At 38.8% G+C, this 24,316-nt stretch overlaps 1 protein-coding gene and 1 non-coding gene across 9 annotated transcripts in view; both read right to left on the bottom strand.

Annotated features, from left to right (window-relative positions):
• Positions 1-24,316, bottom strand: part of FRMD6 (FERM domain containing 6) — a 267,195-nt gene that overhangs the window by 60,665 nt on the left and 182,214 nt on the right. The window lies entirely within an intron of this gene.
• TRNAR-UCG (transfer RNA arginine (anticodon UCG)) lies at positions 7,113-7,184 on the bottom strand. Its single transcript has one exon. It is a non-coding gene; the product is annotated as a tRNA-Arg (tRNA).

The following is a 24,316-nucleotide window of genomic DNA, read 5'->3' as shown; positions in this document are numbered from 1 at the left end:
AATTAAAAGATGCTTACTCCTAGGAAAGAAAGTTATGACCACCTAGATAGCATATTCAAAAGCAGAGACATTACTTTGCCAACAAAGATTCGTCTAGTCAAGGCTATGGTTTTTCCTGTGGTCATGTATGGATGTGAGAGTTGGACTGTGAAGAAGGCTGAGCACCGAAGAATTGATGCTTTTGAACTATGGTGTTGGAGAAGACTCTTGAGAGTCCCTTGGACTGCAAGGAGATCCAACCAGTCCATTCTGAAGGAGATCAGCCCTGGGATTTCTTTGAAAGGAATGATGCTAAAGCTGAAACTCCAATACTTTGGCCACCTCATGCGAAGAGTTGACTCATTGGAAAAGACTCTGATGCTGGGAGGGATTTGGGGCAGGAGGAGAAGGGGACGACAGAGGATGAGATGGCTGGATGGCATCACTGACTCGATGGACGTGAGTCTGAGTGAACTGCGGGAGTTGGTGATGGACAGGGAGGCCTGGCGTGCTGCGATTCATGGGGTCGCAAAGAGTCGGACATGACTGAGCGACTGATCTGATCTGATCTGTTTTTTGTGATTAGTAGTAATGTTTTACCAAGATATATGCTTGACTATCTGTATTTCCTAGCCCCCAAATTCATATATACTGGCTCCTCTCCTGCCTCTTCAGAACAGTTTACTCAGAGCTACCAAATGGCTATTTCCTGGGCTATACAGTTCTCAGTGAGAATAAAACTTAAACTGACAAACTCACAACTCTCACGTTGTGTGTTTTTACGTCAGTAATGGATTGTGCATGGGCTTCTACTACTAAATGAAAAAGCAATGCAATAAAGTACAATCAAATGAAAATCTTACCAATGAATCAGATTTTAAAGATGGCCTAGTCCAACTCCAGTACTCTTGCCTGGAAAATCCATGAACGAAGGAGCCTGGTAGGCTGCAGTCCATGGGGTCACTAAGAGTTGGACACGACCGAGAGACTTTACTTTCACTTTTCACTTTCATGCATTGGAGAAGGAAATGGCAACCCACTCCAGTGTTCTTGCCTGGAGAATCCCAGGGACGAGGAAGCCTGGTGGGCTGCCGTCTATGGGGTCACACAGAGTCGGACACGACTGAAGTGACTTAGCAGCAGCAATCCAACTCCTTAATTTTATAGGTTAAGAAACACACTTCAAGAGAATGACTGGGCCAAGATGATACCAGTAGGTTTAGGGAGCTGGTGTGCTTTTCTTTCCAGAGTTTTTCTTCTCTGAGTTCTAGCAAAAACTCTCATGGGGAAGAAACAATTAAAACTAGTCTCTTTTCAGAGAGCTCATATTTTATACATTTGAGTAAAAAGTTAAGAAACATGCTAAAATGATTCACTCAAGTAAACATATCCAAATGCTAGCAAAACCTGCCTCTAATCCTACTAGTTGTAGAATTTTATATGTCAAAAAAATTTTTTACAAAGCCAGAAAAGGACTTTGAAATGCCAAGAATCCAATTTTACACCTATACATATAAATTATGGGCCAAAATTATTTCGGCTGAGCACACCCAAATGAGCAGTATTACCTGGACACACCCTCACACTCGCACACATACTATGCATGTGTTAAATGTGCAGAATGGTGTGACATGAGACTCACAGGGCCAGGCACACTCTACAGTAAAAGATCAAAAGCACAGTCTATAGACTTCAAAGTAAAAGATTCCTCTGGACATTCTAATGAGGCTCTATAGTGCTACAGAAGTCTTAATTTAACATTCCTTTGGGGGTTTTACCATAACTATGTAAGTTAGAAACAAACTGTCACACAAATACATAAAAACACCTGAAAATATCAATTTAAAAAGTCAAAGAAAAACAGTGATTATTTTAATCATAAAAAAACCCTTCTTAGAACTCTGATTTACAGTTTGAAAGACCCTTAAGAGAAATGATAAATGTTTGTTTTACACATGGCTTCCTTTTTTAGACTGAAGTATAGCTAATTTACCATATTGTAATAGTTGCAGGTGTAGAGCAAAGTAATTCAGTTATTTATACATGTATATTTAAATACATATTTAAACATACATAAACTTACATATATATTATTTTTCAGGTTCTTTTCTATTATAGGTTATTATAAGATATTGAATATAGTTCTCATTGCTATAGAGTAAACCCTTGTTATTTGTCTATTTTATGTATAGTAGTGTGTATCTATTAATCCCAGACTCTTAATTTATCCCTCCCCTTTTCCTTTGGTAACCATGGCTTTGTTTTCTATGTCCGTGAATTCATTTCTGCTTTGTAAGTAAATTCATCTGTACTAATTTGTAGATTCCACATGTAAGAGCACATAATGTTTATCTTTCTCTGCCTGACTGACTTCACTTAGTATGACCATCTCCAGGTCCATCCATATGTTAGAAAAGGCATTATTTCATTCTTTGCATAGTTTACTAATATTCCATTGTGTATGTGTGTCTGTCTCTGTGTGTGTACACACCACATCTTCTTTATCCATTAATTGGACACGTCCATTCGACACTTAGGTTGCTCCCATGTCTTGGCTATTGTAAATAGTGCTGCTATGAACACTTGGGTGCTCGTATCTTTTTAAACTAGTTTTTGTCTTTTCTAGATATATGCAGAATATACATATATATATATGCAATATACATATGCAATATATATATATGTCTTTTCTAGATTTATTATAGTTTTATAAAATATTTACCACTGCTATTGTCATATAAGGATTCATCTCTGACACACTAAAAGACATCATTTCTAACAAAGATTTCAGTACCATTTCAGTTACCAGAGACCAACAATCTAAACTTTAAAAACATGTCCCACCCACCTCTAGCAATGGCCACAGGACTGAAAAAGGTGAGTTTTTATTCCAATTTCCAAGAAGGGCAATGCCAAAGAATGTTCAAACGACCATTCAATTCCTCTCATTTTCACAGGCCAGCAAGAAAATGCTCAAACCAGGCTTCAACAGTATGTGAACAAAGAACTTCCAGATGTACAAGCTGAATTTACAAAGGGCTTCCCAAGTGGCACAGTGGTAATGAATATGCCTGCCAAGGCAAGAGACGCAAGTTTGATCCCTGGGTTGGGATGATCCCTGGTGGAGGAAATGGCAACCCACTCCAGTATTCTTTCCTAAGAAATCCCACAGAAAAAGGAGCTTGGTGAGCTATAGTCCATGAGGTTGCAAAGAGTAGAACGTGACTGAGCACATATATGCACAGAGGAACCAGAGATCAAATTGCCAGCATCCGTTGGATCACAGAAAAAGCAAGGGAATTCTAGAAAAACATCTACTTCTGCTTCACTGACTATACTAAAGCCTCTGACTGTGTGAACCACAAAAAACTGGAAAATTCTTCAAGAGATGGGAATACCAGACCACCTTATCTACCTCCTAAGAGACCTATATGCAGGTCAAGAAACAAGTTAGAACCAGACATGGACTGGTTCAAAACTGGGAAAGCAGTACTTCAAGGCTGTATATTGTCATCCTGCTTATTTAACTTATATGCAGAGCACATCATGTGAAATGCCAGGCTGGATGAATCAAAAGCTGGAATCAAGACTGCCAGAAGAAATATCAATAACCTCAGATATGCATATTATACTATCCTAATAGCATGTATGGATGTGAGAGTTGGACTGTGAAGAAGGCTGAGCACCGAAGAATTGATGCTTTTCAACTGTGGTGTTGGAGAAGACTCTTCGAGACTGCAAGGAGATCCAACCAGTCCATTCTGAAGGAGATCAACCCTGGGATTTCTTTGGAAGGAATGATGCTAAAGCTGAAACTCCAGTACTTTGGCTACCTCATTCGAGGAGTTGACTCAGTGGAAAAGACTGATGCTGGGAGGGATTTGGGGCAGGAGGAGAAGGGGACGACAGAGGATGAGATGGCTGGATGGCATCACTGACTAGATGGACATGAGTCTGGGTGAACTCCGGGAGTTGGTGATGGACAGGGAGGCCTGGCTTGCTGTGATTCATGGGGTCAAAAAGAGTCGGACACGACTGAGCGACTGATCTGATCTGATCTGATCTAATAGCAGAAAGAGGAACTAAAGAGCCTCTTGATGGAGGTGAAACAGGAGAATGAAGAAGTTGGCTTAAAACTCAACATTCAAAAAATTAAGATCATGGCATCCAGTCCATCACTTCATGGCAAATAGATGGGGAAAAAGTATAAACAGTGGCAGATTTTATTTTCTTAGACTCCAAAATTATCTCGAGGTTGACTGCTGCCATGAAATTAAAAGACGCATGCTCCTTGGAAGGAAAGCTATGATAAACCTAAACAGCATGTTAAAAAGCAGAGACATCACTTTGCTGACCTCAAAGCTTTGGTTTTTCCAGTAGTTATGTACAGATGTGAGAACTGGACCATAAGAAGGCTGAGCACTGAGAAATTGATGCTTTCAAACTGTGGTGCTGGAGAAGACTCTTGGGAACACCTTGGACTCTAGGAAGAAGACTCTAGGGAATTCAATTCTAAAGGAAATCAACCCTGAATATTCAGTGGAAGGACTGATGCTAAAGCTGAAGGTCCAATACTTTGGCCACCTGATGCGAAAAGCTGACTCACTGGAAAACACCCTGATGCTGGGAAAGACTAAGGGCAGGGGGTGACCAAAGATGACATGGTTGGGTGACATCATCGACTCAATGGACATGAGTCTGAGCAAACTCTAGGAGATAGTGAAGCACAGGGAATCCTGCATGCTGCAGTCCATGGGGTCACAAAGAGTGGGATTTAGAGACTGAACAACAATAACCCACATCAACCCCACCCCCCATTCCCCTGATGCATCAACAAATCATTAGCCAATCTACTCTAAGGAGATGGAAGTGGCCAGTATTATTCTGGAGAAACATGAATCCAAGACTGTTAAGACTGATATGGGGAACTTCACTGGGAGTCAGGGCTGCAGCCTTAGGTCTTTCCTAAAGGAATCATCGATGAGAAGCTGGCTCTCCTCTACCTGCCATCCAGTGTTTAATTCCCGTAGCTTCTGGAAGACAGCTACCATGAATTTGTCAGTTTCATCAAGTGTGCAATCTCATTTTCCAGTGGTACTTAGCTATATACTAACATTCTATTTCCCATATACCAATCCACAGGCCTTATTTCTGGAACTTCTCAACTAGGACTTTGAAATAAAATAAGAACCAAGGTCAATTAAATTATTACCCACATATTCCAAAGGGAATAGAAATAAAAGCCACTTAACATTGAACCTCTGGGATTCCTGGTGTGTGAAGTCACAAACCCCAGTAGTGAATCACTAAATAACCCATTTGACCTGCCTATTCATTGGATTTTCTGGTCTGTGCTGTGTAACCCCCTTGCTTGTTGCCAAAAGAGAGCACTCCTTCTTACAGTAATCATCCTCTAAAGCTGTGAGAAAGACTTAAAGATTGATTTTTAAAGGGTGTGGAGGAAGGAAATCAGAATTACACCTTACCCTACACTAACAACGTTAGTCTTCTATGAAAAATGGAACCACAGCGTGGTCTTGAAGGTTAATGTTAAAAACAAACAAGCAAACCAATCGAACAAACAAACAGGAACCACCCTGCCTCTGCTCAGGACTGCTTTTCTATACATCCCTAACCATGCTGAGAAGGCACCTACCTAGTCCTGAGACTGACCTACACACTTTTATCCTAGAGAAACCAGATGAGCAGTTTACTCCAAGGTCACACTCCATCACTTCTAGCAGGACAAGTGAATAAGACCAATAGTACGTCACTGCATTACCCCCCACAAAAGGCTATATTTTGCCAATAATTGCCGTGGAATCATCTCATCTTAGGTCCAGAGGCAAAACTATTTAAGTGTTCAAAAAACATTCATTAGAAGAGAGGTGTTTCTTTTGCTTCATGACTCTTATTTGGAAGAGTGAATTAAAAAAACATGGTATTGGTCCTAGACACAGGCTTTCTAGGGAAGGCTGGAGAAGAATTCCTTTTCTAACACAAGATTTGGAAACTTGTAAGTTATCTACTGGCTTTCCAACTTCAGTAAAAGTCTCAGGAAATTCAGGAGATAAAATTCTATACAGCTGAAATTCTGTCAAGACTCTTTCAAAAACATCTTCCAGTTAGGGTCAGGAATTAATCTGCCTAGAATTTGGAAATTATTTGCTCTAAGAGTGTAAGAAGTCATGACAGTTCATGAAAAACCTACAGCTAATATTATACTTAACACTGAAAGACTGAATGGTTTTCCCCTAATACTGGAAACAAGACAAGGATTTCTGCTCTCACAACTCACATTCAAAGCTAGAAGACTTACTAGCTGATTGTCAGCCTTATTATAAAGGATACGAACAGAAACCAAACAGTATTATATTGGCCTAGAGACAGACATCTAGATCAATGGAATGGGACAAATGGTCCAGAAATTGAGCCATACATAAAAAGTCATTTGATTTCTGACAAAGGTGCCAAGGAAATTCAATGAGAATCAACTCTCGAAAAATGGTGCTGGAATAATTAGACATCGTCATGGAAAAAAATTAACCTCAACCTATATACAAAAATTACTTGAAATGGATTACAGATCCCAGTGTAAAAGCTAAAACTACAAAACTTACAGAAATTTCTAGAAGAAGATCTTTGTGATCTTGGGTTTCTTGTTGCCCGTTGTTCAGTCACTCAGTCATGTCTGACTCTTTGTGATCCCATGAACTGCAGTACACCAGGCTTCCTTGTTCCTCATCATCTCCCGGAGTTTGCTCAAACTCATGTCCATTGAGTGGATGATGCCAACCAACCATCTCATGCTCGGTTGCCCCCTTCTCCTGTAATTCCCTTACTTTTTCTATGATCCAATGGATGTTCGCAATTTGATTTCTGGTTCCTCTGCCTTTTCTAAATCCAGCTTGTACATCTGAAGTTCTCGGTTCATGTACTGTTGAAGCCTAACTTGAAGAATTTTGAGCATTACCTTGCTAGCATGTAAGCGAAGTGAAGTGAAGTCGCTCAGTCATGTCTGACTCTTTGCGACTCCATGGACTGACTGTATGTAGCCCACCAGGCTCCTCGGTCCATGGGATTTTCCAGGCATGAATACTGGAGTGGGCTGCCATTTCCTTCTCCAGGGGATCTTCCCAACCCAGGGATTGAACCCAGGTCTCCTGCATCGAAGGCAGACGCTTTACCGTCTGAGCTACCAAGGAAGCCCGTAAAATGAGCACAATTGTATGACAGTTTGAACATTCTTTGCCATTGCTTCTTCTTTGGTATTGGAATGAAAACTGACCTTTTCTAGTCCTGTGGCCACTGCTAGGTTTTCCAAATTTGCTGGCATATTGAGTGCAGCACTTTAACAGCATCGTCTTTTAGGATTTGAAATAGCTCAGCTGGAATTCCATCACCTCCAGTAGCTTTGTTCATAGTGATGCTTCCTAAGGTCCACTTGACTTCACACTCCAGGATGTCTGGTTCTAAGTGAATGATCACACCACTGTGGCTATCCAGGTCAGTATAGTTCTTCTGTGTATTCTTGCCACCTCTTCTTAATATCTTCTGCTTCTGTTAGGTCCATACTGTTTCTGTCCTTTACTGTGCCCATCTTTACATGAAATGTTCCCTTGGTATCTCTAATTTTTTGGAAGATATCTCTAGTCTTTCCCATCCTATTGTTTTCCTCTATTTCTTAGGGGACAAAAAATCATGAAACATTTTCAAAAAAAGAGAAATTGGACTTCCTTAAAATAAAAAATTCTGCTCTTTGAAAGTCACATAAAAATAACAAGGCAATCCTCAGGCTTGAGAAAACCATTTTAAAATCTCTTCTCTGATTAAAGACTCAATCCAGTATATATAAATAGGTCTTACAACCAACAGAAGATAACTCTCTTAAAAGTATGGCCAAAAGATTTAAATAGTTACTTCTCCAAAGAAGATATAGAAGCAGCAAATAAACATTTGCAATGATATTCCATATTATTGTCATTAGGAAAGTGTAAACAAAAACCACAGTGAGTTACCACTACACACTCAATAGAATGGTTACAATGAAAAGACTGAATACCAGGTCTTGTTGAGAATTTAGAGCAACTAGAACTCTTAGATACCACTGGTGGGAATGTTAAATGGTACAGTTACCTTGGAACACAATTTGACAGTTTTCATAAAATTAAATTAATTTACCATGTAACTCAGATATCTCATTCTTAGGTATTTGCCTTAAGAAATGAAAAGATATTCCACCAAAGACTTACACATGAATGTTCATAGTAACTTCATTCATAATAGTTCCACACTGGAAACAATCCAGATATCCATTAATAACAGATGAATGAATAACCATATTGTAACAACTGAAAACTATCCAACAATAAAAAGGAACTACTGACATGCAACAAAACTGATGAATCTGAAAAATATTTTGCTAAGTGAAAGAAGCCAGATATAAAAGGAAGGCAGAGAAAACTACATGCCACATGATTCTATTTATATAAAATTGTATAAAAGGCAAAACTAAAGGTGAGAAGTTGTCAGGGATGAGGAGGTAAGGGGAAAAGGCAGAGAGGAAGTGGTGGTTGGGGGGGGTAGTGGTGAGGAGAAGTTAAAAGGGAGCTGTAAAAAAACTTTTTGGTATGACAAAAATTATCTTTATCTTGATTGTGACACTGATTACATACATTTGTCAAAAGTCACAAAATTTTCTATTTAAAATTTGTGGACTTTATTGTATATAATTACAATAAATAAAGTTGATTTAAAAAATTTTAATGAATCTACATGTTCACTAAAGTGCCTTCGGGGTTAAGTAATACATCATCCCAAACCCTTTGCTGGATGATGCAGGGTATAATCAAAAGTGAAACAATACATTAGGTAAACTGGCTAAATCAATGGCTTCAAAAAGTTTAAAACAGACCTTAGAATTAAAATGTAGGAAGTCACAGTGATTTGAAAATAGATCTGTAATTTTAAAGAATACTAAGTAAAAATAAATGTTGGCCTTTTATGTTTACAAAGTTTATCATCCAGTAAGAATTCTGGAAAGGCAGAAGAAAATTTCTTGGTAGATAAAAATTGCAATAGCAGAATTTTTAATAGGTAGTATTTCACTTGTTGCATGGTTCAAGTGTTCATTTGTTTGTCTTTCTCCTCTCATCATTCAGGCTCTAACTTCTACAAGCAGGGGTCCCCAACCTCTGGAATCTAATGCCTGCTGATCTGAGGTGGAGCTTATGCAATAACAATAGAAACAAAGTGCACAAAAATGTAATGCACTTGCTGCTGCTGCTGCTAAGTCGCTTCAGTCATGTCTGACTCTGTGCGACCCCATAGATGGCAGACCACCAGGCTCCCCCGTCCATGTGATTTTCCAGGCAAGAGTACTGGAGTGGGGTGCCATTGCCTTCTCTGGTAATGCACTTGAGTTATCCCCAGACCACCCTCCCCAGGTCTGGGGAAAAACTGTATTCCATGAAACCGGTCCCTGGTGCCAAAAAGGTTGGGGACTGCTATATAGAGGACACGTCCATGCACTGAATTTCCAGCAAACTGCTTGGCACATAAATGATCGTTGAATAAAAGATGAATTGCAGAGGTTCTCGTGCTAAATTATATTTCTTCTAAAGAGTCCACATGTAAGTAAAACTCCCTACAGATGTGAGTATAGTAGATATGCTTCCATGAAACATTAGCACTATTCATTCAAGCTTCAGAGCCTTCTTTATTTCAATTTAAAGATTATAAAGTTCTAAAGAGAAATCAGGCAACTGTATTTAATGTCTTACCTTTAAATACATAATGTGCAATCGTTCCAAAAAAAATATTTTAATTTCTCTTTTATTAACCAATCCTACAACTTAAATAGAGTTTTTTTTCCAAGATAATAGTTGTTCTGAACAAAGGATTGACAGTGTGCAATTTCATGCATATCTTGCTTTATTAAGACAAAATCTGATGATCTGGAATTTTGTGCCAGGTTTAATGCATTATCATGGGAAGTAGAATATGTTTGAAAAGATTTTCCTACCTAGCTCAGAGTGACCCAAAAATTATGGTAAAATTAGTGTAAGCTAATTCAGGACCACAAATTGACTTAGTATCTGGCAGAAACTAAACTTACATAAGGCGGCTAAAAAACAAACAACAACAACAACAAATCAAAATGTTGTATCGTATGTTGCAAACACTCCCGAAATGTTTTATCAACAGAGTGGCTATGACTGAGGTGGCAAAAAAAGCTCAGATCTCAGAGACAGAAGAGTATCATGTTCTGGTTTTGTCACGAGGTGAATCAGGTAAGGGCATCAAGTCATACAAGTCATTTAACCTCCTTATCTATAACATGGAGACTAGTACTTTGAGGATCAAATAAAGTAAACAAGCAAAAGTTCCACTTAAAATACAAAATGTGCTACAGATATACGTTACTATGGTGCTAGAAAATCTAGCTGAAGGAAAGAAATGCTTACCTTCCTTTATTTATTTATTTGCGCTTCCCTGATAGCTCAGTTGGTAAAGAATCCACCTGCAAAGCAGGAGACCCCAGTTCGATTCCTGGGTTGGGAAGATCCGTTGGAGAAGGGATAGGTTACTGAGTATTCCTGGGCTTCCCTTGTGGCTCAGCTGGTAAGGAATCCACCCACAATGTGGGAGACCTGGGTTCGATCCCTGGGTTGGGAAGATCCCCTGGAGAAGGGAAAGGCTACCCACTCCAATATTCTGGCCTGGAGAATTCCACGGACTATACAGGGCCCCAAAGTGAAAGAGCGACTTTCACTTTCACTTTCCAGGCATCAGTAAAAGCAAATAATTTAGTAAATTACAAATCATCAGTTCAACAGCCTTTCCACTGATTTGAAAATGATTGTGGGCTCAGTTAATCAATATTTGAAGATAAAAAGACTTTATTTTAAACATACTTATTTGGAATTTATTTTAAATTCCACAGGACGCTTGACATTTCTTAAAAACGTCTCCCTGATCTGATCGCCTTGCATTTCTTTAAGATCACATTTAAGAATCTTCAGTTTATTTGAACTAAAATTTCCTTAATCATGTTGATTTTTCTGAATTATCTTCTATAATTACAAGTAACATGAGTTTCTTAACAAAGACTTCAGAAATGGCACCAGTGCAGCTGACCTTTGTTTCAGTGTGACAATAAACCATGCAAACAATTAAATTTTACCACTATGTTCAATAGATTAAGCATAAAATTCTATTTTTTTAGAAAAAAATACTTAAAGCATGTCTGTTGTAATAAAATATATGCAACCACACAAAATTCCACTCTTTTTTGGCTCACATTTGTCACTGACTATAGAGCTAAGGGTTTTCACAACACCACGTTACCTCACTCCAAGATCAGACAGATAAACCCATTCATATTTCTCAGTCATGGGCTTGGAAGTATAAAAGTACTATCCACTAACTAGTCTCAAGGGAATAAATCAGTTTAGTTTTTTATATATTATTTTTGAAAGTCCATTTCATAAAGCAAAAATTGTTTTGCAAGTTAGCTATTTCTGAAATTTCCAACCCATTTTTTTTTTGCTTATATATTCAGAGTTCAACTTAGGTATCAAACAAAGACTGCTGAGTCTCTTCAGTCGTGTCCGACTCTGTGCGACCCCATAGACAGCAGCCCACCGGGCTCTGCCATCCCTGGGATTCTCCAGGCAAGAACACTGGAGTGGGTTGCCATTTCCTTCTCCATTGCGTGAAAGTTAAAAGTGAAAGTGAAGTCGCTCAGTCGTGTCCGACTCTTAGCGACCCCATGGACTGTAGCCCACCAGGCTCCTCCATCCATGGGATTTTCTAGGTAAGAGTACTGGAGTGGCTTGCCATTGCCTTCTAAGTGCTATAAATTATAATTCCTTATCATTAATGAAAGATCTATAGCCAATGGTATATCCTTTAGAAAAGTTTTTTTTTTTAAGTTCTTATTTTGTTAAAGAAATTGCCCTTTTATTTATTTGTTTTAAGGTAAAGTTTTAACCTTCAGAATATTTTACAAACTGCTATGGAATTATGAAAAATCAAGGAGTTTAGAATTCAGTTGTGTCATATTCCGCAATATAGCCCTGGCCTCCAGATCACAGTGCTCTGTTATAAGATCTCAGAGAATGCCCTACTTCTTAGTAACACTTATCAAAATTGAACAATTATATACTCCCTTATTTAAAGCTGCCTTTCCAGCTGAAGGGTCAAAGCTTCTGAAGAGCTGGTACCATCATGTTGGTTAGGTTCACACCCCCGCAAGGCTTCCCATATAGTGGACACACTATTTGCCAAATGAATGGGAAAATAAGATGTGCAAAACAATAGCCTTCAGAGGCAGGTCTAAAATAAATAAAATGGTATGTATAATGACCTATATACTTGGAAACTTCATCCATCTATGTCACTGAATCAGAGAATTGGCAGTAAATGAGGTGTTTAGTGAATTAATACTCAATTAGAGTACATAAATGTGGTTACAAAGCTACAGAGGAATGGACACAGTAAATTAAGAAAAGCTTATCTGAAGAAGTAGATTTTATACAAGATTTTACTATTTTCTCATCTTTTTACAGCATCATAATCATACATGACCATATACTGGAAGCTAAATCTGAACAATAGTTAATCTATTAAATCTAAAAATTTGATAGGCACTAGTAAATTGAAAGATACAGTTGCTGTCCTCAAGAGATTTCTAACACAGTTGAGAAGTCAGTATATACATATAAAAGGTTGTATATGTGATTGTACACAACAGCATGTGCTTGGTTCCCACGAAATGATACAGGCAATAAACAGCTCAGTTCAGCCGAAGGAGTGGAGGATGCAGGACCCAGACTAAGTGTGTATGTGCTGGACGGGACAAAGAGGAGAACCATTTGGATAGACAAGGAGCTTTGCGATGACACTAGAAATAAGTATCTACAACAGAAGGGTAGCAAACTCACTCACTGACAGGAGCAGTTAACAAAGGAGTGAAGCCTGCAGGATGAAAAACACCAACAGCCATTTGGCCTCAATGTTGGAAGCAAGAGGATCTCTGCTGGGGACAGTGGGGACTGTGGAGCACACACCCATATAAAAAGGGAAGCTGTTATGTTGCTCCAGCAGATCGCTGACACACCTCCCAATTTTTTAACAAAAGGTGTAAAATTCAATTTTTTTTTAAATTTAAAATTTCTCAGTTTTTAAATGCTAGAAAATAAATGTTTTCAACACCATGTTAAAACCAAAACATGTTTGCAGCCAATCCTGCTGGTGCACCACAGGCTCGAAACACTGCTTTGCCATGTGGAATTCCACGACGAGAGATCTGGACTTCATCCTGCAGTCACTGACTTAGGAGATTTCACATTTATTTCATAATTTGCTTAGTTTTATACCTCTGCACACTCCAGTATTTATCATGTAATACACTCAGCACTGCCAAATTATTTCACATTGGCCTTGTGTAAGTATTTCTCTGTTACAGGCCAATTTCTTTCATTTAATTAACTGAAGAGTGACTTATAAGCTTCAGCTGAAATAACATTCAAAATGACAGTAATAAAACAGTGTTGATGAGCAGGACCTAAGAGAATGCTGACATTATATGTGTATACCACAACCCACTAGAAACACACATATAATCACTGGAGCTCCACTTCTCAAAAAACATGTGCCATAATCTACTACAAAGGAAAAGTTCATACCCTTTCCAGCATTTTCCCATAATTAGCAACTTTCTAAAGACTTACTATACAGTATACTTTTATTACCAAGTAGCATTCAAATAAATGTAACAATGTTTTAATTCTACCAATCACTATAAGCTTTTAACTATCCAAAAACAATACTTAAGCATTAAAGGCCTATGCTTTAGCATTTCAATAAGCTTAGAGAAACAAAAGATAATTAGTATCAGAGACTTGTTGATTCGTTTTGATGACAGTATTACAGAAAGTTAGAATTATAATTCAAAGGTAATTCCCAGGTGAGAAAATTCTTAGTGCATAATTATGATATAAAATACAGAACTATGAAAATTGCTTAATCACATGCCTTGAAATAATATTCACAATGAAAGTCATCAAAGTATAAAAGAAACATTAAACGAGCAATGTTTCTACTACTCAATTTGCTCTGGTCTCTGGGAACCCCTAACCTGAGTCATCCACTCCATGAATGAAAGTTTTCAGGCCTGTAGGGGTACCATGATGTGTAGACTGGTCAACTCAAATCTATCATCGTTACTGAAAAAAAGCTAAAGCACATGTGTCACCTTGGCTCTACTGTATCCTTTCAATAAGAAATGATCATGGGTTGAATTAAAGAACATGTCACTAGAAACAAAATGATTCTACCATAACTCTATTAGTGGGCAACTCAGAGGCTCCCCACTTCTGTCAGAACCTGTTGAAGACCCTCATAGCCTCCAGCATTCTGAAGTCCCTACCCACATTTTATCAGACATATTAAAATATATTCACTTACAATACTGAATATTTGTAGTGTAAGAAATTTAACTGAAAATAAGAATTGTCTTAATAAGGTTTTCATTCTTTTTTTTTAATTTTACTTCTTCCTTTCTGATTCTTTAAAATTTATTTTTTAATTGAAGGATAATTGCTTTACAGAATTTTGTTGTTTTCTGTCAAACCTTAACATCAATCACCCATAGGTATGCATATATTCCCTCCTTTTTGAACCTCCCTCCCATCTCCTGCCCCATCCCATCCCTCTAGATTGATCAGAGCCCCTATTCCCATTGGCTATCTATTTTACATATGGTAATGTAAGTTTCTATGTTGCTCGTTCCATACATCTCACCCTCTCCTCACCTCTCCCCATGTCCATAAGTCTATTCTCTATGTCTATTTCTCCACTGCTGCCCTGTAAATAAATTCTTCAGTACCATTTTTCTAGATTTCATATATATGTGTTAGAATACGATATTTCTCTTTCTGACTCACTTCACTCTGTATAATAGGCTCTAGGTTCATCCACCTCATTAGAACTGACTCAAATGTGTTTCTTTTTATGGCTAAGCAATATTCCATTGTGTATACGTACCACACCTTCCTTATCCATTCATATGTCGATGAACATCTAGGTTGCTTCCATGTTCTAGCTATTGTAAATAGTGCTGCAATGAACAATGGGATACTTGTGTGTTTTTCAATTTTGGTTTCCTCAGGTATATGCTTAGGAGTGGGATTGCTGGGTCCCACTCCTAAGCATATATTGGTGGTTTTATTCTTAGTTTTTTAAGGAATCTCTATACCACCCTCCACAGCGGCTGTATCACTTTACATTCCCACCAACAGAGAGAGTGTTCCCTTTTTTCTACACCCTTTCCAGCATTTATTGTTTGCAGACTTTTTGATGATGGCCATTCTGACTGGTGTTAGTGATATCTCATTGTAGTTTTGATTTGCATTTCTGTAATAATGAGCGATGCCGAGCATCTTTTCATGTGTTTGTTAGCCATCTGTGTGTCTTCTTTAGAGAAATGTCTGTTTAGGTCTTTTTCCCACTTTTTGACTGGGTTGTTTGTTTTTCTGGTATTGAGTTCTATGAGCTGCTTGTATATTTTGGAAATTAATCCTCTGTTTCATTTGTTACTATTTTCTCACATTCTGAGGCTTGGCTTTTCATTCTTGAGCCCACTCCAATCAGGTTTTTGTCCCTATTCCTCCACTATCATAACTCTTGTCAAGTTCACCAGTGACCCTGAGGTTGCTAAATCCAATAAGCAACTCTCAGTCTTCAAGCTACTTGACATGACATCACTGATTCACTCTCTCCTCCCTGAGTTTCCTTCTTTATTGACTTCAGGTATATTCTTTTAATTTCCCTCTTGTCCCTCCGACTGCTCCTTCTCAGTAATCTTTACTTGTTCCTTCCCAGGTGGCACTAGTGGTAAAGAACCCACCTGCCAATGCAGGAGATGTAAGAGAGGCAGGTTCGATCCCTAGGATGGGAAGATCTCCTGGAGCAGGGCATGGTAACCCGCTCCAGTATTCTTGCCTAGTGAATCCTATGGACAGAGGAGCCTAGCAGGCTGCAGTTCACGGGGTCACCAAGACTCAGGCACGACTGAAGCAACTTAGCACCTTATCAACTCACCCTCTAAAGCCTGAAGTACCTCAGGCTCAGCCCAAGTCCTTCATCACAGAAAAGGTAACTCATAGTTCCTTCCTCACATAGTATGGGTCAAAAGAATTAAAATCTACTAATAATAACACTATTACTTAGAGAATGGAAACAATTAGGTCCACTATGTCAGAAATATGTGCATATTTCCTTTGGCTTAAGGTACATTCTTATGCAATTTCTTCTTTTCCACAAACTATAAATACTGATATGACCTAAGCTTTGGTTCATGGACTGTTTTCCCTGTCTGCATACACTCCCTATATGATTTCATCCAAAGTCTGCTGGCGACTTCCAAATTTCTATCTCTAGCTTGGACCTCTTCCTTAAACTCCAGATTCCTGAATCCAACAAGCTGCTCAACTTCTCTGCTTGGAAGCTGAACATAACATGTTCAAATGGCTTTTGGTTATCTTTCCCAAACCAGTTCCTCCATTAGAGCCCCATCTCAGTTCATGACAACTCCATAACTATACAAAAAGCTTTGGTGTTATCCTTCCTCTGATCTCTCTATGATACTCCTCAAAGAGTTGGCCAGGAAATCTTATTGGTTCTACCTGTAAAATAAATCTTGGTCAGTTCTCACTACCTCCTCTACTGGTAGTGGTGTCTCTCAACTGGATTATTGCGAACAGCTGCTAACTTGTCTCTGCTTCCAGCCTTGATCACCCCACTCTATTTTTCTATCTCAACACAGTGGTTGGTGATTCTATTAAAATGCAAGTCAAGGCACCTTGCTTCTCTGCTTCAAACTCTCTAGTGACTTCTCGTTTCACTCAGAGTAAAAGCTGAAGTTCTTATAATGGTCCACCAGGCAGACCTACATGATGAGCCCCCCAAACATCCATAACGTGATCTACTACTACTTCGTGGCCTTCTCGCTGGTCCTGGAACAGACCAAGCACACTTCTGCCCGAGGCCTTCACTGGTCCCTCTGATGGAACTCTCTTGCCCAGGTATCTCTGCATGGCCAACTTCCTCCCTCAAATCACCTTCTCAGGGAGCCCTACCATGACCACATTATTTGAAATTGCCAAAGGCCCTGCTTTTCTTCTTCAGCACGTCTAATGTGCCTTACCTTGCTTTACTTTATCTTTCTCCAAACACACTTACTACTCTCTGAACTACTATATAGCTTTGTTATGTTCAGTGTTTAGTTCCTAATAGGATATAAGCTCTACAAAGGCCGGACTTCTTTTCTTTATTTTGTTCACTGTCTGTAGCTCTGGGGTCTAGAACAATGCCTAGCACACAGATGGCATGTATTATGTTAAATGAATGAATGAATCTAATTAAACATTTAATAATTTCAATTTCATTATTTTCTTCTAAAATTTGAAACTTTTACCAAATCCTGAACATTTTTGTTGCTCCTAAAAAAATTTCTTTGTATTTGAAGACTACAAAGATCCGAGCCTGACCTCCTGACCCAACACAAATGCAGCAGGTCCAGGAAAGCCAGAGCCACTAAGCCTTTGGCCATTAGTTCTCCTCCAGGAGTCCACTTAGTCCTTACCGGGAAACATCTAATACATCTCCAAACACATATATTTCACTCTCCCACCTAGATAAGAAACAATTCTGCAGGATTTGCACTAAGCAGTCAGCACTGTACTCAGTACTTCATGCAGAAGTAAAAGCTGTTTTTTGATGGACTTGGTGAACATTTTTAAAGTACTAGGTTTATTAAGTTTAAGATATTATACAACACGTAACAGGGCACAGGGTTATCTTAGGTATATGCTCTCCTTTTAATGAACGATACTCCATGATTATTCTGGAGCATCCTGTGCCTATTTTGACTGGGTTTGTAACTATGCTGCTCCTGCTGCTAAGTCACTTCAGTCGTGTCCGACCCTGTGCGACCCCATAGACAGCAGCCCACCAGGCTCCGCCATCCCTGGGACTCTCTAGGCAAGAATACTGGAGTGGGTTGCCATTTCCTTCTCCAATGCATGAAAGTGAAAAGTCAAAGTAAAGTCGCTCAGTTGTGTCCGACTCTTAGCGACCCTATGGACTGCAGCCTACCAGGCTCCTCCACCCATGGGATTTTCCAGGCAAGAGTACTGCATGTAACTATGCTAGTTAGATGTAAATGTCTTTTTAACGTGCTTAATTTGTTTTTCTTAAATATCTCTTTGAAACTTTCAGACTATTATTTTTTTTTGAATGAATGGTTTAAAAATCTTAAGCTTTGGGCCTAACAGAAAATCGTAACGTGGTCTGACCCACATTATATAAACTGTGATAATGGTAGGGGTTGGGGCTGGAGGAATAATAATTGCCTCATTCCAGTAATAGTGGCTTTCTTAAAAAGGACTCACATGAAATCTACAGGGTACAAGATAAAAAGACATGGACCACTGGTACTCCTTAAGTCTAAAAGTACTTTGTATAACATTATTTGTTACAAAGAGAATTTCTAAATTCTGTGAATTTACTTTTTGGCAGCTGGAAAGAAATCATTAGCAAGTAGGCAGAAGTTGGGGGAATGAGACTGCTGGAAATAGGAGTTAAGAAAAATAACTTGATCAATTAGAGATCAGTGGGACAGGCCAGCTGTTCTTAGTGCAACAGTATAGATTGCCCAACATCTGTGACTGAGAAATATTACGATTTGTTGCCTATTTAATGTGATCAAAATACAAAACCTGTGAACAATTGCTTGTAAACAGAAACTTAGGGACTTCCAAGAACTAGAAATCTTCCTATACATCATTTCTTTTTGTCTTAAACAAGCACTAACTTCGTTTACTATGTCATGCACTGCCACTTGCTTTACATCTGTTACTTCACTTAATCAAAACAAGCCTATGAGATAGCTGCTATTATTATCTTCATTTTATAGATGAGGAAAAAGAGGTTTAGAGAGGGAAATAGCTTCCCTAAGGAGTACACACTGGAGAACAGTGGAGCCTAGATTTGGACCCCAGGGAACTAATCTCAAAAATCTTGTTCTTAACATTTATATTTTACTGCCTCTTTTCCATCTTGCCTTCAGAACTTATTACACTTTTCTGTAGCAATTTCAGTGAATAGCTTGTCAGGCCCTATGTTGAACATTCTTTTCCCAAGTATCTTTTATTTTTTAAAATCATATATGCTAAGTTTTTGCTTTTATAAGCAATATCTGATCTGGGCAGGCTATATTATTTACTCCCATTTATAAAACTTCAGGTTTTGTGGGTTTTTTTTAACCTTTCCCCATCTTGCTAATGAGCCTAAGTTGAAATTCTGAGTCTTTTCTTAAAACATGAAAATGTATTTTTTCTCTTGAGGGACACATGCGGGGAAAAAAAAAAAAAGTCTTCCTTCACAAGCACTTTATCTATTAGATTTCTCATAACCCTATGCTTTACGATAAGTTCTTCCTGGGGATAGCCATAGAGTTCAGCATCAGATATTCACTGTTGTTTTCAGTAGACAGAAACCAGAAACTGGGTATTTCCAAGGATATTTAAGAAATGATAAGTTGATGGGATTAGGGGGCATAGAGGAGAAAAGTGTATATAAGAGGGGACATAAGGGCAAGAAGAAGCAAAAATGTATGTGTATTTACATATATTCTTATTCTCAAGAATAAACTTCTGGAAATATTTAGAAAGCAGTCCTTTGAAATTAGGGTCCATCCCAGACCATTCGGGCTTCCCAGTGGCACTAGCGGTGAAGGACGTGCCGTGAACGCAGGTTAGAGGTAAGAGATGTGGGTTTGATCTCTGGGTCGGGAAGACCCGCTGCAGGAGGGCATGGTAACCCACTCCAGCACTCCCGCCTAGAGAATCCCATGGACAGAGAGGAGCCTGGCAGGCTACAGTCCATGGGGTCGAACAGAGTCAGACCCAACTGAAGTGACTTAGCACGCACGCTAGACTATTCACGGATGAATAAAACAATGAGCCCGGAAGGACCTCAAGATACCACCTACTTGGCATTTACAACCCAAAGTCTCACTGGAGAGCCCTAAGACAGAGGGCAGAAGGAAAAGGGGATTAAAGAAAAATTCCAAGGGTTCTGTGTAGGGGGCAGAGACACAGCAGGCTTGAGGAAGTGCAATTCTGCTTCACTGGCCACAGCTCCCTTTCCTCTGGGTAGGTCTGCCTCTATCCGAATAGAGCCATAGGACATCTTTGTGTGGCTCAGGAAAGGGCACCCCATCCTCCAGGCCAGTGGATTCACTGCTTGGACCAGAGAGTCAGGGGCTGAGTTCCAGCCTTCAGATGGCAGTAGTCTAAAGGAAACTGCAAGTCAGAAGCAGCTTCCACTCTTGGTGCTTTCGTGAGCTGTAAGACTCCGAGTCACTCAGTCTTTCGGATCTTTAGTTCCCCTCACCTCTAAAACATGAAGGGGCTAGCTGTCACCTAAGGTCCCTTCCTTCTTGCCAACTCTCAAGTGAAATGCAACAACCAGCTGTATATTCCAAAATGTGTCCCTGAAACACTAGGATTCTGTGGGCCTAGACAGAACCTAGACGCTTGAGTCTTTAGTGTTTCTAGGTTATTGTATTTTTTTCTCTCATGTTTCTGATGCATTTTTTCTTACTCTTCTTTCTCCCCTGCCCCCCGCTTTTTTTTTTTTTAATTTTAAGGTTATTCTTTCAATTCCAAAGTGCTCTTTCTTGAGCCATCAAAAGGTCATGACCCACAGATCAGCCCCAGACCACCCAATGTCTACCAACAGAATGGATAAACTCAGTATATTTATTCACAGAAATAAAAGAAAAAAGAAGTACTGCTACCTAGATCAATTTGGACATGACTCTATATTGGGTTAAAGAAGACACGAAAAAGAACTTTCAATTGATTGCATTTAAATGCAGCCCAATAACAGGTTAAAATAACATCACCAACTCAATGGACATGAGTTTAAGCAAACACCAGGAGACAGTGGAGGACAGGGAAGCCTGGCATGCTGCAGTCCCAGGGTCACAAAGAGTCGGACATAGCAAGTGAACGATAACATGACAATAAAAGTCAGAATAGTGGTCATCCTTGGGGCAAGGTTTAAGACTGCATGGAGAAGCATGGGGGCAGGGGATGTGTACCTGGAAAAGTTCTGTTTCTTAATTTGGATGCTGGTTGCCTAAATGTGATCACTTTGTACTATATACTTCTGATCAGTGCATTTTTCTGGCTGTATGTAATTACTGAGTAACAAGTTCAAAGAAATAAAGCCACAGGGACACCCACTCTCTTCAAACAAAAACCATGTACTAAAACTGGGCAGCATAAGTGCTGCTAACAGAGGGGGAGAAAATTAATTACATTTCATCTAATGTGAATCAGACAAAGAACTACCTGAGAAGTTAAATGAGAAGCTTCATTAATTTTTCTAAAATCTTCATGCAGAATTTGCTTGATTTTTATAATGACTTCCTCCTTCACATGAAACTGTGGCTGTAAGGGAGTATAAAATATTGCTTTTCCATGTATCTTCGTATGCTAGTAAAATATTACTGCTCAAACTTCTATAACATCTGTGAACAAAGGCAATGTTATTAGAAAACATCTGAAAACATCAAAAGATAATCTAATTGGACTAGTGAGGCTCCAAATAGATACTTTTGGTCAAGAGTTATCATTATATCGCATTAATGAAATGACCTGGTTAATGACTACATCTCTACCTAGATTCTTGCTGTATAGATAAACTCTGCTGGGTAAGGTCACATAGGTGGGGAAAGGCATTCCAGAAAATGCTGTGATCCAGACAACACCAAGGAGAAACAATGCCATCTCCTTTGTGCAGGGTTTGGCTCATCTGTGAATGTTTCGGCACATTTTTCTCCTTACGTGATACAACCAGCCGTCAGATCACTGCTTTCTTTCCCTTCCCCAGTGTTCTGTGATCCCTCTTTGATCAGTACTGTATACTGCATGACTGGTCCATTTGATACATATGAAAAGTGATAGGACACAAAGTTCCATCGGAAGAAATGACACCACTAAATCATACAAGATAACTGGAACCACAGATTGCTTGTTTTCACTCAAAACTTAATGATAAATTCAGCCCTTACAGCTGGAGAGTCCCTCTGGACCCAGAGCATAGCGGGTAGGCATTAGCAGATCTCCCAAATGCTAGAGAACTAATTAAATATTTCTCAAATCATCAGAGTTTAGATGGAAAATGCTTCCAGCCTTTGAAATGTGAAGTGGTGGGATGGGGGTGTAGGGGAAGAAAGGACAGAGATAAGCATCCAATCTCTGAAGGCAATATTTATAACACCAAACTAGTGATTCAACACAAACGCAGGCAAGGTTTCCAGGACAGGAGCACTACTTCATGTTGTATATAGACCTTATAGTGCACCTCAGTTCTAATCCTTTTTCTCACAGCGGAGAAGATCTTATTCTTTAATTTCCACTTTTAAATATAAAGTTTTCCCTACTTCAGTCTTTACCTCAATACTCATCCTTCTAAGTTTAGATTTTCCTTGCAATTCAATGCCCAATTTTCTACTTCTTCCTTCCTCTCAAATTATCCCTTTAACTTGTTCCTACTTATTTTTATAGGCCCCCAAAGCCTCTTCCTCAGGATAATGTGCAATTCAACAGGCCCTCTCAACTACTCCCTATACCAAAGTTTAACTATAGAGGCCAATGATACCATTTTTCCTGTTTGGGTTTCAGGAAAGATACTTTTTAACTAAAATTTTACCACTCATAAATTTCTCCACTAAATCTTTCCTTTCCCTCATCCTACACTAGATTGTTTCACACACAATTACAATGTAATCAAACACTCAAAATGTATAATTCTATAATCATACAAAGATATCCTAAAAATATATCATTGCTAATGTATGACACACACCCTTTATAACTCTGTTATTGGGAGTACAAGATAAAAAAACACTTGAGTTTTCTGGTAAGTTGTGCTTCTTGTTTCTTATTGAGAATGTCATACAATTGCTATATCAGAAACCATTCAAACTGTGTTACAACAAGATTTTATTGAAGATTGTAAATACACTTAAAACTTTTTTTTTCCTTAAAAGAAGTTGTAACTGCATAAACAAAACCCAAAGCTTCTATACTCTGCCCAAAGGATACATAATACTTAAACTGGAGGTCTGTACCTCTTAATAATGTATTTCTAATATATTATTTTTAAATAATAATAATTACATAATACCTCCAGTTTCCCCATAGTCTTCATCTACCAAACCAGGGCATTTATGGGGTTGGTATTAATGAGTAGTAGGAAAAATTCATCTCTCCATAAATGCAGAAAATCTTCTATCCTTTAGAAGACTTGAGACAATATTAAAATGACTGGAGAAGGCTGGTGAAATTTAGTTCTGAACTCTGAAAACCACCTAAGGGATAATTTGCAAATGCCATCTGGGATCCAGGCAGCCTCATCAACAAAAGGGGAAACTGGTTGAGATCATACAAATCTAAAATTCACATACATTTTTACATCTGGACTGAATCTTTTCTTGGTACGGGCTTTCATGTATTAAAATAATTGTTTGCAGGTTTTAGCTTTTTTTTAAACCCACAGCCTCAGAAATCAAAATGTGCAACATCCAAGTTGAAAACTACAAAGAATTCCTTTATCAAAAAAGTTAGTTGTGAGACAGGATTCATTTACACTAAACTCTGAACTTGATAGCCTAGTCAAAAACAATTCTGTTTGAAACTTTCATCTCAAGCATCTGCCACAAAGGGCTATAGAGTCTATTATGTCATTAGTTTTGAAAGCCAAAAGCTTTATAAGTGTAGTCGAAAGTGGAAACAAAGTTCAGAATCTCAAAAAGCTCTATATTTCCCCACGTCCCCTTCCAATTTAGCTAGTCCATTTGAATGAATTTTTAAATAAGTCGTAGCTAAAACTTATTACCTAGCACATGGACATTTCCCTTTCAGAAGCAACAGTTTTTATTCTGGCCCATTGGGTTTTCTGGTAGAGCCAGGAGCATCTTAATTTTCAAGTTCAAATTATGTATTTGAAGCTAGTAGCTTACCCACCCCTGTTGCTCCCCAAAAAGGAGGGGTGCAGAAGCAGAGAAAGATTTCCTGTCCCTTGAAGTGTTTGGGGCCCTGCAAGAACTGGTGATTACTGCGGTCCATCAGTGTCAGATCTCAGGCACTCTTACAAGCAATTCAAAGTGGGGGCTGGGGGGGGGGGGGGCGGGACGCGGAGAATTAGTTCATGTTACAGACAGTCTGCTTTCTGGAAAAGATATCCCGCAGATAAC

Source organism: Bos taurus, chromosome 10 (genome assembly GCF_002263795.3).
Source record: "Bos taurus isolate L1 Dominette 01449 registration number 42190680 breed Hereford chromosome 10, ARS-UCD2.0, whole genome shotgun sequence".
NCBI classification, from domain to species: Eukaryota; Metazoa; Chordata; class Mammalia; order Artiodactyla; family Bovidae; genus Bos; species Bos taurus.
The sequence above is the reverse complement of the archived record's forward strand: the minus strand, read 5'-3'. Positions and strand labels throughout refer to the sequence as shown.